A 15483-nucleotide genomic window follows, 5' to 3' on the forward strand; every position below is an offset into this window, starting at 1 on the left:
GCACGTGATAGCATATGCATTGAGGCAGCTAAAGCCTCATGAGACGAGGTATCCCACCCACGATCTAGCGTTGGGAGCAGTAGTGTTCTCCCTCAAGATCTAGCATCATTATCTATATAGGGTCCGGTGTACCATATACACGGATCACAAGAGCCTGGAGTACTTGATGGATCAACCCAACCTGAATATGCAACAGAGGAGATGGTTGGACGTGGTAAAGGATTATGATTGCAAGATCATGTACCACCCGGGTAAGGCTAACGTTTTAGCTGATGCCCTGAGCCGTAGGGCGGAGAGCGTCCCGATGCGGGACGTTTGCATGAGATTGACAGTGATGACTTCGGTGTTGGAAACCATTCAAGGGGCCCAGGATGAGGCCGTGAGACCAGAAAACCATAAGAGGGAGCGAGTTATCGGGCAGGTATCGGAGTTCGTTACCGATAGCCGGGGGATTATGACATTTCAGGGTCGGATTTAGGTACCATTTGTGGGCGGGACGCGTACCATTTTGATGGAAGAGGCACATCGATCGAAGTTCTCGATCCATCCCGAGGCCACTAAGATGTATTTGGACCTGAAGAGGGAGTGTTGGTGGCCCTGTATGAAGAGGTACATCGCGTGGTTCGTTGAGGGGTGCCTAAACTATCATAGGGTTAAGGTCGAGCACTAGAGACCGCATGGTAAGTTGCAGCCGTTAGAGGTTCCCGAGTGAAAGTGGGAACAGATTACTATGGATTTTATTACCAAATTGCCAAGGACTGCGAGGGGCATCGATGCAATTTGGGTGATTGTAGACAGGTTGACGAAGAGCGTTCATTTCCTTTCTATCAGTGAGAGCTCTTCTGCACAAAGGTTGGCAGAGATGTACGTGAGGGAGGTGGTATCGCGGCATGGAGTGCCGATCTCGATTGTCTCAGATAGAGATGTGCGTTTTCACTTCCAGATTCTAGAAGCAATTTCATGAGGAATTAGGTACGAGGCTGCATTTTAGTACCGCATATCACCCACAGACTAACGGGCAGAGCGAGAGGACGATTCAGACGCTCGAGGACATGATCCGAGCATGTGTGTTGGATTTCGGCGGGAGTTAGGACACATACTTGCCCTTTTCAGAGTTTTCCTACAACAATAACCATCATTCGAGTGTTGGTATGCTACCCTTTGAGCTATTGTATGCGAGGAGGTGTCAGACCCCCATTTGTTGGGGAGAGGTAGGGCAACGTGTGATGAGTAGTACAGAGATCGTGCTTCAGACGACTGAGTAGATGCAGCAGGTCAGACATATGTTGTTGACCGCTCATAGTCGTCAGAAGAGTTATGCAGACAGGCGCCGACCCAAGCTCGAGTTTCAGGTCGGCGACTTCGTGCTCCTGAAGGTCTCTCCTTGGAAAGGAGTGATCCGATTCAGGAAGAGGGGAAAGTTGTGGCCCCGATATATTGGACCTTTCATGGTGATCGCGAGAGTAGGCAGGGTAGCCTACCGTTTGGAGCAACCTGCAGAGTTGGGTAAGATTCATGACACCTTCCATGTGTCGCAACTAAGAAAGGGTATAGCCGACGAATCGGCAGTGGTACCATTAGAGGATATTCAGGTGGATGTGAGCCTGAACTATGTTGAGAGACCGGTGACGATTAGGGATCGGAAGATCAAGGTTTTGAGGAACAAGGAAGTGCCTCTGGTGCTGGTCCAGTGGCAGCATCAGAAAGGGTCAGAGCTGACTTGGGAGCCGGAGCGTGAGATGCGTGAGCAGCATCCGGAGTTGTTTGCAGAGTGAGACTTCGAGGGCGAAGTCTGATTCTAGTCGGGGAGAATTTTAACATCCGGATTCCAAGGTATATTATTTTATTCACTTATTTTGGATTTTGTGGAGGGACTCGGCGAGTTGGTGCTTAGACTCGCCAGGTAGGGTCGCGGATTCTCATCCGGGTTCATGACTAGACTCAGCGAGTCCATGAGTGGACTCGGCGAGTCCACGCTGCTTAATGAAACCCTAATTTCCCGGGTATGGGACCTATTTAAAGGCCCTTAGGGCCGTCATTTGCGGCTACCAAACCCCAGAGAGAAACCATAAAAGAGCTAGAGCGATTGTGAGAGGAAAGGAGCCATTTCTTGATCTTTGTGGTCGATTCTTGCAAGAAGGAGGTGTTTCCAGCATAGAGGAGACCAAGGAGGTGGTGCATCTGTGGGTTTCGAGCAAAAGACTTCATCTTTGAGGTACTATATCGCCCCTTTATCTGTTTTGTTGAAGGAATCCATAGATGTAGAGTTTTCATGTCCTTTAAAGGAAGAAATTGCGAGAATATGGCCCTTATTCTTTTTGAGACTTCGGATCTGGACCCATAGTGGTCTAAAGAGCTTATCTCAGCTTTCTTTATGTTGAGCTATGGAGGTGTTGACCTTAGGATGTCATTTTTGAGGCTAAATCACCAAGTAAAACCTCCTAGATGTCCCATGAGTGCCAAGATTCGAGCTTTACGTATTTATCAGGCTTGCGAAGGTTAGATCTATGGATCAAAGGAATAGATCTAACCTTAGGAGGTCAATTGAGTTTGTGCATGGCATGAACTCGCCGAGTCCAAGGGCAGACTCGACGAGTAGGGTTAGGGATTCCCGTAAATCACTCAGTGAGTAGACTTGTCGAGTTGAGGGAATAACTAAGTGATTCATATAGGGATTAGAGGACTGGAGTTCAAGGCAGAACTCGCCGAGTTGATCTTGAGACTCGGCGAGTTGAGACGGGGTGGCCCCGCGATTCATGCCAGGTGTGACTCGTCGAGCAAGGGGAGGGACTCGACGTGCCAAGTGAGACTAGAGAGTTAGTGGACACGTGTAGACTTGCCGAGTCGCCCAAGTGCACTCGACAAGTCAGGTCAAAGTTTGACTGTTGACTTTTATTGACTTTTAGGGTTTGGTCAACAATGAGGGCCTTTGAGCCAAAAGAGGGGTAAAATGGTCTTTTACCCTTATGAAGGTGCCAAGAGAGGATTGAGTCTAGTACCGAGAGTTATATTTATGAGAGTATTTACTTTATGTGATTAGGCGAAGGCTAGATCGTATTTCTCCCGAGTCAGAGATTTACCGAGAGATCTGAGGTGAGTCTTCTTACTATACTTTACCTGGAGTGGTAATTAGATTTATGTAACAGAGTTATTGTATGCTATTTATGTGATGTATTGCACTGTATTATTTCTATGTGATTTATGCCATGTGTATATGAGAGTTAGAACCAGAAGGTTCACAGAGCTAGGACCAGAGGGTCCACAGAGTTAGGGCCTAAGGGCCCACAGAGTTATAGCTGCGAGTGGCTAGTATGTGTTATGTATGGTATTCTGGGGAACTCACTTAGCTTTATGCTTATAGTGGTATGTGTTATGTGTTTCAGTTACCAGTGATGATCGCGGGAAGGCGCCGGCATGATCTGTATACACATCCGTGGAGTTTATTATGATTTGATCTTAGGAAATGTTTTGTGAACAATGATATGATACAATGATATTTTATTAATGAATGTTTTTGGAAATATGTTTTAAAATGCGAAAAATTATCTTAAATTTTACGGTGTTACAAATGTACACAGTATGCCAAAATTTCTTTGTTATTTTAAAAAGAACTAAAAATTGGCATATATTATTACATAGGTTTGAAATAACCTTTTGTTACATTATTCCCCCGTTAGAGAGAATTTCGTCCCGAAATTAGCATTTTAGATAGAATAGGGAAAATATGTGGATATTTTTGTTGCATTTGATCCTCCCGCTCCCAAGTGAATTCAGGTCCCCGTTTTGCATTCCAGCGAACCTTCACTATTGGGATACATCTTTGTTTGGTTTTCTTAACTTCCCTGTCTAGAATCTCTACGGGTTGTTCCACAAATTCGAGGATCTCGTTTAACTCAATTTGCTCGAGTGGGATCAGAAAAGTCTCGTCGGATAGATACTTTTTCAAGTTCGAAACGTGGAAGGTAGGATGAATGTTACTTAGTTCTGGGGGGTAGTCGAAGTTTGTAAGTTACAGGACCGATTCTAGAAAGAATCTCGATTGGTCATATGTACCTTGGATTCATTTGTCATGCTTTCCAAAGCGTATCATTCCCTTACATGGTGAGACCTTCAACAATACGCGGTCACCAACCTGGAATTCCAAGGGTTTTCTCCTTTTGTCAGCGTAGCTTTTCTATCTATCTCTGGAAGCTTTAAGTCGCTCCCGAATTTGTACGATTTGCTATATAGTCGCTCGAATCATTTCTGGACTGGTGAGAGTACCATCAGGAGTTTGACCTCTAGCTAGCTGCATGTCACCCACTTCAGCCCATCACAGAGGTGATCTGCACTTGCAACCATAGAGCGCTTCGAATGGAGAAGCCTTTATGCTAGTGTGATAACTATTGTTATAAGAGAATTCGACAAGGTGTAAATGAGTATCCCATGCCTTTCCAAAGTCTATCACGTAAGCTCGCAACCTTCTTCTAATGTTTGAATCGTCCTCTCACTTTGTCTGTCGGTTTGTGGATGGTAGGCTATACTCATGACCAACCTAGTTCCCAGAGAGTTTTGTAAAGACTGCCAGAAACGAGAGGCGAATCTACTATCTCGGTTAGGAATAATAGATATTGGCACACCATGCAGTCTAACAATCTCCTTGAGGTAAGTTCTTGTTAGCTTCTCCATCTTGTTGGTTTCTTTTATTGGCAAGAAGTGTACGGATTTGGTTAATCTATCAAAGATTACCCAAATAGTATCATAACCACCTGATGTTTTGGGTAACTTAGTTATGAAATCCATTGTAATCCGCTCCCACTTCTATTCAAGGATTTCAGGTTTGGCACTAATAAGGCACTTGCCCACAAAGTAGCAATTTCGGCCTTCATGTTAGGCTACCAACATAGTTTGTTGAGGTCCAAATACATCTTGTCTAAACCTGGATAAATGGAGTATTGGTTTTTGTGTGCTTCATTCATAACCGCATCTCTGTAACCACCAAACTTTGGTGTCTAGATTCGGTTCATGAAATAATAGACTCCATCATCCCTGACTTTGAAATTCTTATACATTCCCCTCAAGGTTTCACCTGCCATGTTTTCAGGTTTTAAGGCCTCGAGTTGAGCCTCTCTGATTTGTGTGGACAGATGTGAATAGATTTTCATGGTCAACGACTTTACTCGGTCTCCCTAGTATTTTTTTATGCAAAGGGTGTCAGCTACTACATTTGCTTTACTAGGCTGATAAAGAATTTCACATTTGTAATCATTCAGTAGATCCACCCATCGCCGTTGTCTCATATTCAACTCTTTCTGATCGAAGATATGTTGGAGACTTTTATGGTCCGTGAATATTTTGCATTTCGTGCCATATAAGTAATGTATCCAAATCTTTAGAGAAAACACCATTGCTCCTAGCTCAAGGTCATGTGTTGTATAGTTGACCTCATGCGTCTTAAGTTGTCTTGAGGCGTAGGATATAACCTTTCTTCTTTGCATAAGAATACACCCAAGCCCTTGATTAGAAGCATCATAGTACACTACAAAGTCCTCAGTCCCTTCAGGTAGAGAGAAGATCGGTGCACTGCATAAAGCTCATTTCAGTGTTTGGAACGTTGTTTCTTGCTTCTCTCCCAAACTAAAAGTTACACCCTTTTGTGTTAGGGTGGTAAGTGGTTTAGCGATTCGGGAGAAATTTTGGATGAATTTGCGATAGTAGCCAGCAAGACCTAATAATTGATAGATTTATGTAGGTGTTTTGGGTGTTGACCTGTTTTCAATTGCCTTTATTTTAGAAGGGTCGACATGTATTCCTTCTGAACTGACCACATAACCTAGGAATTGAATCTTCCTAATCCAAAATTCACACTTTGAAAACTTCGCATAGAGTTTCTCTGATCTAAGAGTTTGCAACATTTGAAGAAGATGTTGGCCATGTTCCTCTTCACTTCTTGAGCAGATAAGGATGTCGTTAATGAAGACTATGATGAATTTTTCCAGGAATGGACGACACAATTAGTTCATTAGGTCCATGACCACAAAAGGTGCATTCGTCAATCCGAATGGCATCACTATAAACTCGTAATGACCATAACGAGTTCTGAACGTAGTTTTGGGAATGTCCTCCTCCAAAATCTGTAACTGGTGATACCCAAATCTTAAGTCTATTTTCAAGAAGTAGTGCGCACCTTGAAGTTGGTTGAATAGATCGTCAATGTGAAGCAGAGGATATCGATTCTTGATGGTAAGTTTATTCAGCTTGTGGTTGTCTATGCACATGTGGAATGATCCATCGTTCTTCTTTACGAACAAAAGCAGTGCTCCCCAGGGTAAGAAGCTTTGTCCTATGAAACCTTTGGTTAGGAGTTCGTTAAGCTGGCTGGATAATTCCTGCATCTCAGAAGGTGCAAGATGATAAGGGGATTTGGCTGCAGGAGTAGCCCCAGGGATTAAGTCGATTTAGAATTCGACTTGTCGTTTGGGAGGCACTCCTGGAAGATCGTCGGGAAAGTTGCAGACCTTAGGAATGCTTGCGATGTCTTTCACTTCATGCTTTTTTTTACCACGTGAGCTAAGAAAACACAATACTCCTTGCGAAGGTATTTATGTGCCTTGATGCAAGAAATGATATGAAGGTTCGTTCCGGGTTTGTCGCTGTAGATAATAAGAGTTTCATTAGTTGGCAAGTTCAAGCGAATAACTCTAAAACGGAACCATTTTACTCTTGTGAAACACAATCTGCCATATTTTTGGCATGTTGTATTCTACACAACTTTTTATTAGATGAAGACCGCGACATAAATCTTGAAGATGAGGTGATGCAAGAGATCTTAAACGGATCACAAGAGCAAGATCGTCGTAATTCAACAGAAACAAATGAGGGTAATAGAATGGCAGAGCAACTAAGGAATTCAATTGCAAATGAAATGTGGGCAAATTATTTGACACATTCAAACAATTAAATTAATATGTAATACTAGTTTCATTTTGATACATTTTGTTTTCAATTTCACATTGTATTGATGATTGGTTTTTGAGATTAATTATGTTATTTACCCATCATATTTTTTATTAGTATTATCCTTCATATTGTGGTCTAACAATGTACCATTCTTTAATTTTTATTCCTATGTGCAAAGTCATCATGATCAAACAGGAAGCTGGTGGTAGTGAAAAGGAACAAGTTAAATGGTCAGAAATAATGGATTATGCGTACATCCAAGCGATGATTAAACAACAAGAGACACACAATAGGGTCAATGGTAGTTTCACACCAACTGCATATGCTCAAATGGTTGAGGAGTTGAACACAAACCATCAAATGGATATTACCAAAAGTCATTTGAAGAATCGCTACAAAACCTTAAAAAAACATTTTTCGCAATGGTACGATCTGTTTAGGGGAATTTCAATGACGGGTTCTCTTGGAATTCGTCTACTCAACTAATAGAAGCGGAGGAAGAAGTATGGGATAATTTAATAAAAGTAATTGTTCCTTTTATGTCTATGTTATTTTTTTAAAATATTTTATGTTATCGTTTGCAATACTAATTATTTTTGTGTTGCTATACAGTCAAAACCTGAGGCTGTGTCGTTAAGGACAAAAAAGATTGCATACTTCGATGAAATGTTGGTATTATTTGCAAAGGATAGGGCATCTGGTGCACATGCTGAGACAGCGAAAGAAAAAAATGCCCGATTAAATAAAAATGAAAATATTCAAGTTGAAACAATTAAAGAAGTTGATGACACGTTAGCTAACAATGAAATTCATTTGGAGAACGAATATGTTGATCTTGATGATAACATTCAGGATGTTATTCCACCTCCTTTTTCACAAGAACAGTCTTCATGTGCAAAGAAGTGTAAGAGTAAAAAGAGGAAATTTGAAGACGACGAAGAAGAAGAAGATATTAACTCAAAGATAATGAAATCGGTTGATAATGTGGTTGGTGCTATCAGAGAGGGTAATATAATTTTTGATAGAGCTTATCCTCGGGAATATACAGGGGAAGAAATTTATAGAGAATTGGAGTTGGTGGGTTTGGAACCCCATGAATTACCGAGGGCTCTAAATATTTTGGCAACAAATCAAGCAAAAGCTAGGATATTGTTCAGTTGTCCCCTTCAGATACGGATGTGTGTCCTCAAAGATATGATGGGTGCACATGATTAAATAACCTTGGGTGATTGTTACTGGATTGATCTAATGCGTTTATGATTTTGGTTTTTATTTTTATTTTTTTGAGTTGTTTGTGGTTTTCGTTTTGCATCTTGAGAACAATTGAATAACATGCGGTTTTCCTTTTTACAATTTACTTTATATTAAAATAAAATTGTTTGTTAATGTTTTAAGTAGAGGGGAGGAAGGGAGAGTTGGTTTTTTTGGGGTAGGGGGTACGGTAGAATGAATGTGGGGATGTAAAGACTTAATATTTACTCAAAAACATAAAAGGGTATAATTGTCTATTTTACTTTCTTTTCTTTCCTTTAATGAACTCGGGAGCACCTAAAATGAATACTCTCTTTTTCTTTCTTTCAAACTCGGGAGCACTGAATACTTTATTATTTCTGTTCCCTTCCTTTTCTTTTCTCTCCTTGTTCTTCCTTTCTTTTCTTTTCTTTCCTTTAATGAACTCGGGAGCAGGGTGTAAGGGAAATTATCGAGCATCTGCTCAATAGAATCTTCAAGTCGGTCTCCAAGTTTTTTCTCCATTTTCTCTTCATCTTCCTTCAACCATAAAATAGCATGCACCTCTTCTCTCACGGTCATGTAATCTTTTGCTAATTTCTATATTCACCGGATTACAAATAATTCGTTAAACAAAAACGAAATATTGATTGTATTTCTAATAGAAATTGGTGATGACTAATGATAGAATGGATCCAAAATACTAAATTACGTTGCCTTAATTAGTAGCCACAATATAGTACGTTATTTTTCTATGTAATTTTCTCGTTTACACATGCTTTGCTTGTTTTTGGAATTAAAAGATCCACCAATGTATCTTGAAAAACAATATACCATCCTTGCCCAATCATACCGAAAGTTATAAAAATTACTTTTTTTTCTTTCATATGTTTACTTATATCATATAACATTATATTCAAATTACTCCTTTATAAGGTTAGAGGTATCAATGATATCTAAAACCCAAAGCTACAAAAGAGTCCATATTGATTTATGATACTCAAAACAACTAAAATTTTAAGTGGTACTTCAGATTTTTCTTATTTCCCCTTTTCCCTTTGGACCTTTTTCCATTCTCTTTAACAAAAAATGAAGTATATGGAAACATGTGTGTAAGCTCGAACACCCATTTCATGGATACAATGTGATTAAACATAAGGAAGGTTGCCTGCAATTTAAAACTAACACAAACAAATAATTTTGTTATTGTTATTTCTAGTTTTGATTATGTCAAGGAGAATCATGTAATCGAAAGTTTTTAACCACATAATTTGCATAACTTATCGCCAAAAGAAAAAAAAAAAAAAAAAAAAAAAAAAAAAAGAGAATTATCGTTCACCTCGAGAAGCACATTCGCAAACCTCTCATGTGCATAAAATCAATTAGTGTTCCTCTAACAACAGATGAAAGTTCAAGTAAACCAAAATCAACAACCTAATAAAATATAAAATCATAACTATCATTCAAACAATTTTTGGTAAAATAAAATAATGGAATGATACTTGATACCCTTATGGTTTTACTTTAACTTCTGAAGGGGTTTTTAAGGAATTTTTTACAGGCTTTCCTCCATTACTTTCATGGCCAAAAGCTTTGCAAAGTGCAAATCTTTAACATCTCTGCACCCAAAAATAACAACATAAATGAAAAAAGAAATCAACAAACCCAAAAATCAAAGCAACACAGAATAATAAGGGTGCGTTTAGTTCATGGAATGCAACAAAACTGAAATTTGAGGTTCCATTCCATGGTGAATTTGGTTGTCAAAATGAATGGAATTCAATTTTAATTCCATTCATTTGGAAAACATTGATATCTCAATAATAAGAACATTATAAAAAGAAGATGAAAAAAGTATGATGCTATAATAAACTAATAAAGTAATCATTGGAATACAATGTTATTGTATTATGAAGCATGAAGTACTTTCACTGGATCTTTATTATACCAACCCATCAAATATTGCTATCAAATGGTTTTCCTTGCCCTTATAAATAAATATTATTATCGTTAATAAAGGCAATTATTTAAAAAAAAAGTTTTCAAATTGATTAATTTTTGCATCATTGTATAAATGGTTTACCAAATGTTTTTTACAGTAATCATAAAAGAATAATAATAATTTAGTGGCTAAATCATTAAATGTAACAGTTCGATACATAAATTATAAACAAAAGTTTATATTTTTTTAGTATAAAGAGAAATATGCAAATACTTTAAATTTAGTAATATACACGTATATATCCTTATATTTTCTAACTATTTTTATTATTATACTTTGAAAATCAATGAAAAGTGTTTCGAGTTTTGGATAACACGGCTATAACTTGCTTCATTTTTTAAATAACAATGTGGTAATATGAAAATAAGAAAGTAGGATGCTACAACACAAAAAGAAATTAAAGTATTTAAAATTCATAATACAAAAGATAAATTTATAGAAAAGTGTTTATAAAAACATTCTATTCAAGGTAAGCACTCCAAACCCAATGAATTTATGTAGCATCAACCGTACTGAAAGACTATACAGAGGAGAGAAGACAATACAGAAAGCGTGTGGAGAAGAAATATAACAGTGAAGAAAAAACCCCAAATTAAGTGTCAATCAATATACTGCAGAATATATATAGAGTAATTACAAGGGTAAAATAGGAAATACACTCAATTAGGGAAAAGATTTTGCCTTAATTACAGGACATAAATGCTTGATTACCAAGCCTAACAACCATACTAAAAATATATAAAACAAATTCTCTTGTTACAATATTTACGCTTCCACCCCCCCCCCCCCCCCCCCCCCTCAAGTAAGACGTCCGTAAGGGAGGCGCAACTTGACAAATAAAGCATTAAACCTGACTTTAGAGAGGCCCTTTGTGAACAAATCTGCTAACTGATCATCGGTGGATATATAGTGTAACTTTAAAAATCCACGAGCGACCAGTTCTCTTATGAAATGATAGTCTATCTCAATGTGATGAGTACGGGCATGAAATACTGGATTGCGAGTCATATGTAAAGCTGATAAATTGTCACAAAAGAGAGAGGGAGGATGAAGAAAGATATGTAAGTCATGAAACAAGTAAGAGAACCATCTAAGTTCTGTTGTAGTAGTAGCAAGGGCACGATATTCAGCTTCACTGCTTGATCGTGAGACGGTCGGCTGTTTCTTGGTGGTCCAAGATACAAGACTTGGGCCAACAAAGATACAAGTACCTATTGTAGATCGACGATCATTCGGATCTCCTGCCCAATCCGAGTCAGAGTAGGCTCGAATGTAGAAAGATGTTGACACGTAGAATGACAAACCCTCCTGTAGTGTGCCTTTAATGAACCTTAGGATACGTTTAGCGACTTGTAGATGAGAAGTACGAGGTTGGTGCATGAATTGACATACTTGATTGACTGAAAATGCAATGTCTGGTCTCGTAAGTGTGAGATATTGTACGCCACCAACCATGCTGCGATACTCAGTAGCATCTGGAAGTAGTTCACCCTCATGTAACGACAATTGAGAATTGGGAGCACTAGGAGTAGTAGCCGGCTTGCATCCAGTCATGTTGAATCTCGTAACAACCCATTGTGTCAAGTCAATGTAATGTCTAAAAGTCGAGTCTTGTAATCTTTTTGTGAAGTAATAAGAATATCATCGAAAATGAAATGTTCAAAAAGCTCCGTTTGAGTACACTATGTGGTAGATATCGTGATAAGGTTTCCAAAAATATAAAGAACACTAAAATCCAAGTTATAACGAAGGAGTTATGACCAATAAAAGATTCGTAACACTGCCGGTAAAGCGTTGTTAAGCATAAAACGAGAAATTTCAATAAAATAATTCTTAGCCTTAGGTATCTATATGAAAGTCGTAGATATCATTAAACCGTGAACATACGCAAAAAGAACGCCCAAATCTAACTTCGTATGAGGAAGTTATGATTTTACGAAGTTTTTGACCTAGCAGTAGACAACTAAAGACTTGAATGAAAGATCGAGCGATCTTTAGCTAACACAGCCTAAACGAAAGTTGAAAACCCTGACAATTGGAATACAACGGTAAAAAGTCAGATAAAATCGGACACCGGATAAAGAAGTTATGGATTTTTTAACGGAATTTTCCAGTCCCGGCCCGCTAAAAAGGTATTATTAAATATAAATTCAATACTAGCCGACGGAGTCTAAATGAGAGTTGTAGAGTACAGTCTCACCTACGCGTAGATATAAAGAATGCCAGAAACGGAGTTCGTATGCGAAAGTTACAAAATTTAGAAGTTCTATAAATCGAGTTACGCTCCGCGTAAAGGGTACGCCCAGCGTACCAGGCGATAAGGGCGTAGTCCCTTCGGCAGCAGACATCCCTGCGTGCGTCAGTCGGCTGACGTAAGCGTTGTTGTACGCTACGCCCCGCGTAAGAGCGTACGCCCAGCGTACGGAGGCGGTTCAGCCTCCTATAAAAGGGAGGCTAGGGCTCCAATTTTCTTATTCAATTCTTCTCCTTTCCCACGCTTTTGCTCTATGTTTTTCCATTCGAATCCATCCAGACACCTCGGTTTTCATACTCAAGATCAAAAGGAAGTTATAAACTCCTGAGATTCCCGAGAATTCAACTCTCACTAGTCGAAGTTCTGCTCGATTCTTCTCTCGACTACTTCAAAACAACCACTTTAATCAAGTGAGTGCATACCCCCTTTTATACACCTTCAAATACTTTATAATGTACTTTAAATACATTTCGGGGGAGAATACAAGTAAACACACAGTTGATCCCGAGTGAAAACATGAAAACTCTTGTTATACTTTGCATTCATTAGACTTATACAAAATGCAAAGCATCCAGGGTAGCCATCCTTGTTAAACTATTTTATGCATTCAAAGAACTTATGATTTATGCTTTGTCAAACATTATGAAAGAGGATAAACATTGCATACAAAACTATTATTTTAATACAGACTTAGTTGAGAATCCGTGAGACGATTACATCTTCCATGCTACCTTTTTGTTAAAAGGTACTACCTAAAGTCCTATCTATTATAACCAGAGTCTCCCGTTTGAAGAGCGTGTCAAATGTGTATAGATCTATATGGGAAGTCATGATCCCGCGCCCTGACTGTTAGCTACAGTCCTTTGGGTGACAGTTTGTCATAACGTTTCTGTTGGATTAGTGTCTAAGTCCATAACTATTTTGGTATGTACTTGACCCGATGGTGCATGGTCCTTTTGGGTTGCCTTCACCAAAGCAACTTGATAGGATGAATTATGGAGAGTAAGGATTAAATATGATTTATTAATATATTATGGGAATAATATATTAAAGGAGAAATCATATTGTTTAATTAATATTAGTCAATAATTAATTGGTAATTAGTTTTGTGACTAAAAGAGATTAATTAAACTTAAGGGACTGGAATTGTAATTATAGGATAATTGCAATTTGGGCCATGGATTGCCTTGTATCAAGGGTTGGACGAATTCTATGGGGAAGCCCATAAGGAAATCGTCCAAGGGCTTGATTAAAAGGAGTCTATGGGTTGCTTAGGGCTTAAGCATCCAAATTAGGGTTTCCTTGTTACATAACCCTAATAGCCCAAGTATATAAAGACCCCTTAAGGCTCAAAAATGGGGCTAAGCTTCTTGTAAGGGTTTCTACACGTTTTTGGCAGCCTCCAACCTCTCTCCTCTTCATCCTCTTGCTTATGGTGTTTGTGAACCATTAGAGGAGTGACACTTGTGACTCTAAGCCTTCCAAAGTCAATACAAGGAGAATTGGGATTGTTATTGCTGCATAACAATCAAGGTATGATCTTAAACCTAATTACATATTAATATGATTACTTGTATGCTAGAATTAGGGTTTATAGTCTTGGATTCAAAGCATGTACAATAGAGAAACCTAGATCCTAGTATTAGGGTTTGTATGAGCACATAGGATGTCTTATGACCAAAACCCATCAGTTTCGACGCCTAAAGACCATCGCCACAGGCATATTATGTTTAGTATGGTTATAAAACTCACCGGATAGACAATTATTATGGTGTTCTGATTTTATGAATGAGTAGTTATTAAAACTATTTTTCATCTAACAAATACGATCTTCTTATAGCTTTATTATATAAAACTATGCCTCAACCTTTTAAGCATTTCAGTTGCTTGCGATTTTCGGTCTTGGACATTAGAAACTACCTGTTACTTAAGGAAAATAAGGGATTTTCTTGTATCCAAAATAATCAACTAATAGGAAAATAAGGGATTTTCCTTGTACAACTATTTACAATTCACAACACGAACATTCATATGCATTTCATACTTTTATAAGAAAATAAGGGATTTTCTTGGAAAACGCACGAACTTTGGAATGGTATACATTTTCTCAAAACCGCTTATGAACTCACCAACTTAATTATTGACACTTTTTCTTTGAAATAACTTGTATTCTCAGGGAACCGCTAAGCAGGTTTGGAAACCAACTTTTGGGGATTAACGCTTTGACGTTAATTACTTCTTTTGAAAGATGTTTATGTATTTATCTTTTAAACATGTAAAAAATACAATTATATAAATGTTTTGAAACCTTTATAAATATGGTGGTGTATACTTTCCTTACTATGAACTGTTATGATATTGAATATGACGTCCTCCGCCCCCGAACGTTTCCGCCGTTCTGGTTTGGGGGTGTGATAGAATTGTATCAGATCATTATTTATAGTGAATTAAGTATATAAAAACAATTTTTGGTATACAACTATAAACACAACTGGGCAAAACACTCTGAGTAAGAGTCATACTTTTAAAATTAAATTTATTTAATTTTTGTAAAGAAGGCTTGCATTCATTTCATATTAATAACAGTGTCATAAATAGATCAATATAGAAGTATTATAAATAAATTGTGTAGTGCAGGTGTGCCTTGGGACATATAATCGGAACTGGGATGAATATAGTCTGATCAACTATATTTGTCCGGTAGACGACTAACGTTTGCCAGGGAGTGTCTACAGTGAACAACAAATTTAAAACTTACCAAGAGCATATCATTAAGAATACTTTGGGAGTATTTGGGTATCTTCAACCGTCAAAATTAAGGGTAAATTTTACGTGCTTTAGCTTATAGTCAATTCTTAACCCTATTCTCGTATAGACTCAATGGTTGGATTCCATCACCCCGACGACCGCTACTACCCCAACCAAGGTAATGAGGGATGGATTGAAGATGACCCCGAGGAGGAAACCATGGAAGACGAGGAGGAGGAAGGTTCGGATAGCTCAGCCTCAGAGCCTAAGGTAATCAATCCGCCAGCCGTCCGACCTCCTTTCAGGATGG

The 15483-nt window shown here is 38.4% G+C and overlaps 1 pseudogene; it reads left to right on the plus strand.

Annotated features, from left to right (window-relative positions):
- Positions 1-7122: 7122 nt before the first annotated feature.
- LOC145033883 (uncharacterized) lies at positions 7123-8154 on the plus strand (annotated as a pseudogene).
- The last annotated feature ends 7329 nt before the right edge of the window (positions 8155-15483 follow it).

The sequence above is a fragment of the Lactuca saligna genome, chromosome 3, assembly GCF_052625555.1.
Source record: "Lactuca saligna cultivar CGN05327 chromosome 3, ASM5262555v1, whole genome shotgun sequence".
NCBI classification, from domain to species: domain Eukaryota; kingdom Viridiplantae; phylum Streptophyta; class Magnoliopsida; order Asterales; family Asteraceae; genus Lactuca; species Lactuca saligna.